The 3,567-nt window shown below is 38.7% G+C and overlaps 1 long non-coding RNA gene across 1 annotated transcript in view; it reads right to left on the bottom strand.

Annotated features, from left to right (window-relative positions):
- Nucleotides 1-1,353: 1,353 nt before the first annotated feature.
- LOC114628727 overlaps nucleotides 1,354-3,567 on the bottom strand; it is a 3,473-nt gene continuing 1,259 nt past the window's right edge. The window contains exons 2-3 of the long non-coding RNA XR_003712526.1: nucleotides 2,588-2,624; nucleotides 1,354-1,682 (exon numbers count right to left, since the gene is read on the bottom strand). This is a non-coding gene — a long non-coding RNA (uncharacterized LOC114628727). The remainder of the gene's footprint in view (nucleotides 1,683-2,587; nucleotides 2,625-3,567) is intronic.

The raw sequence follows: 3,567 nt of genomic DNA, 5'->3' as shown, positions 1-3,567 counted from the left end.
GGCAGGGGTACCAAAGGAAGCCGGAGGACTGTGGGATTTTCTTCTCGGCCAGAGGGAAATCAGCTTTAGCAGGATCAGGCCCCACCCTAGCCAGTGGAGACCTGTCTAGGACCCAAAGATTAGATGCTGGGAGCTAAAGTGCAGTTCACAGGGCATTGGGTAAAATTTACTGGAAAAGTGTAAAAAAAAACCTCCGCAAAGCCAAGCAGCAATGTTCTGGCTCGAAAATAGCTTTTCACTCTGAAGCACGAGTCTCGCTGGTGTGAACAAACCTAAAGATTTGAAACAGCTGTAAACAACCTAGTAGGCTCTAATTTCTTGGAGGTGGAGGGTTAGGGCACAAGGTGAGAAAAGAGAACAAGTCTTTGCCTTTTTCCTGCTTCTGATCTTCAAAGGGGGCAAAATCTCTCAAAAGAAACGGATAGCTGCCTACTGTGTGTATGCGTGCACACGTTTTTATGCGCATCTGTGCCAAAGGTTTACCTTCCCATTGCTCAATTTTCTTAGCAGCTTGGGCTGTTAAATTCAGACTACCCTGCGTGTCCTTCGGTGCAACAGGAAACATAGCTGAAGACCCAATAAACCGTTTTCCAGAAGGGGGATTTTTTTTTAAAAAAAAAAGAAAAATATGAATCCCAGTGGATTAGAACAGTGTGTTCAGGTGTGAGGGGATCAGCCTCCTGCTCCTTCCTTAGTCATCCTCCCATTCTAGCGCTGGGAGCTAGCACCACCGCTGACCTGGAGGAGTGTCCGCTTAGACTCCATTAACCCTTCTTGGTCTTGGCTACAGAGTGAAGTTTAACTACACTAAACTTCCCAAAATTGATTTAAGAAGAGATGAAAGGAAGGATATGGAAGAAGAGGAGGAGGAGGAGGAGGAGGAGGAGGAGGAGGAGGAGGAAGAGGAGGAGGAGGAGGAGGAGGAGAGAGAAGAAGAGGAGGAGGAGGGAGAAGAAGAGGAGGAGGAGGGAGAAGAAGAGGAGGAGGAGGGGGGGGAGGAGAAATGGAAACAGCCAGGGAGGGAAAGAGAGAAAAGAAGTGAGAACAAATGCACTTCAGCTGTAAGGGTTTGAGAGCACGTTCCCCTTCACTTACGCCCCAGCATCTTCACTCCAACCCCCTGCAAGCAGGGGTTTCTATTCAAAGACAGCAGACTCATCTATCAAGGCATACTCCAGGAAGTTGGACTTTGGGGAATAAGAAAATAGGATGGAGTAAATTCCCCCTCCCCTGTTTAAGATCACCCAAATCACTTTAACAATATTTTACAATTTGTATATTATTATAACATACATATGTATATATGATTATTGTGTGAGTGATTAAAAAAAAACACACACACAAATCCCAAGACATGGTTTACCTTCTTTCATTGAAGCAAAAGCTAATTTAAAATTGTGGCAGCAGCCAAATTATAGCCATAAAGTCTGGATGAGATTAGGAAAATATATTCGGCTGGCTTCAAATGTGGTGGCATTTCTGTGGGTCCCAAGATGATGGGTTTGTGCAGGAAGGTATATGCACACGGTGGAGGTACTCTCTCAGTTTTAGAAGCATCTTGATGGATTAAAGGTTCATATACTCAAACACTAGATAGAGGCTGTCACTCATGTGCACAGTCCTGGAGGCTGGCAGAGGCAGTGCAAAAAGACTTCTGAATGAGCTCTCTGGAATCACCAGTGCTGGAAGACAAGCAGAAGCAACTCAGCCAGGGTAATGCTATTATGGCTTGCAAAATCACAGAAAGACACTTTAAAGTGCAAGCTTCAAATTCTAGTTGGTAGCTTTGGCAGGGTATTTAAGCAAACAGTGAATATCTTTTGCCTGATATATTTATTTTAAAATTCAAGGCTATGTAATGTTGTGTACAGGAACACACATTGTGTGTGTATGTGTGTGTGTGTGTGTGTGTGTGTGTGTGTGTACGTGTACTTTCCAGCTCATTGATGACTTAAATCTTAAATACTGGACTATATATGATGGCACTGCCCATACCAAGTCTGGTATGAGTTATTTATGATCTTAATATTAACATTACACTACAAGTTAACTCCTGCTGAGAAAGTTCCAAAGTCATCTGAGATCATGTGAACAGCAGTTCTTATTTAGACCTGGAGAAAGTCAAGAGTAATGTTTGGGATGCTGTATGTTTTCATTCTTAAAAGCCTGTAATGAAATCTTTAAAACAAGAGTTAATTTTTACTATGTAAAAAAAAATACTAATTGATGGTATCAAATGCTACATGAAGGTGTTAGAAAGGAAAATATCCAGAAAAATTAATATTGTTAATTAGCTGCATGAGTGAACTTCAGGCAAATACCAGCAGCACAACAAATTCTGTTTAAATTCCTCTAACTACTCACTCAAAGTTAACTTTAGAAGGAGAAATAGAATGTGTGGATTCACTGGTTTTCTTTTTTTATATGTTTGTTTGTTTGTTTGTTTGTTTGTTTGTTTTAGGACATTTACCAACCCTACTTTCAGTATAAAGATATAACTTGAGAATAAGTTGATAGCCAAAAATTGATATGCTGCCATGATATACAGGAATATTATGTATTAATCTAGAGAAATTCAGGTACTTACCTTATCAGCTTCATTTGTCCTCTTCAAAGGCTGCTTCCTTGAAAATGAGTAGGTACATGTTAAAAAAATAAATCCTGTACAGAATGTAAAAGCGATTTTTTTAAAAAAAAATATCGCATTTAGTTTCTTGGTTATGGAAAGTATTATCTTGAGGGTTTGAAAACTTCATTGTTTGAAAACAAGTTGCATTAGCCTTGTTATTTGGAGTACAAGGTAGGAGTACAGTCATTTCCCTACCCATCCATTAGAATTTATTATACATTGGTTAATTTTATTTAAGAGATTCCTAAATATATGACTATAGTAAACTGATTGAGATGCTGCCCTTTCCACATTCAAAGTAAAACTGAAACCATTAAAGGAAAGAAATATTGATTTCAGTGACAGGTGTCACCCAGGATATTTCTTGACAGGCCCACATCACCTCATATGTCAAATGTCAAAGGCGAGAAGTTAAAAAATTAAGACAGCCTGTATCTTTGCCTATTATATGTTAACTTATTTAGTCTCAGTGATGCTGCACTATTCTGTTGCATAGTTTCTTGTTGTTGGTTATATTTCCAAACACTCAAAAGAATGTAATGCCTTGATATTTCAGCACTGGGGGGGGGGGGATTTTTAAAGTTATTTGTTTGTTTGTTTTTTGTTTTTGATAGTCTTCTCTGGTGATAAAGACTTAGTTTATTTATCCATTGACCCCCCCCCCAAACAAGTGATTTTGGTTAATTTAATGGCTTTCAAAATCATGTATTATCTTGCAAAAATCTGTATTTCCTATATAAGTTGAAGTCAAATAAAAGATGTCTAATCTTTTAAAGAATGTACAGTTCAGTGTTCTTCAGTTACTGAAGAGCTACTGTTTCATCCCTAGGGTTTGATCAACAAAATGGAGACCCTAAACTACATATATATTTTTAAATGTCTTTCTGTCTGTATGTATGTATGTATGTATGTATGTATGTATGTATGTATGTATGTAT

The sequence above is a fragment of the Grammomys surdaster genome, unplaced genomic scaffold (assembly GCF_004785775.1).
Source record: "Grammomys surdaster isolate TR1022 unplaced genomic scaffold, NIH_TR_1.0 271, whole genome shotgun sequence".
In the NCBI taxonomy this organism is placed as follows: domain Eukaryota; kingdom Metazoa; phylum Chordata; class Mammalia; order Rodentia; family Muridae; genus Grammomys; species Grammomys surdaster.
The sequence above is the reverse complement of the archived record's forward strand: the minus strand, read 5'-3'. Positions and strand labels throughout refer to the sequence as shown.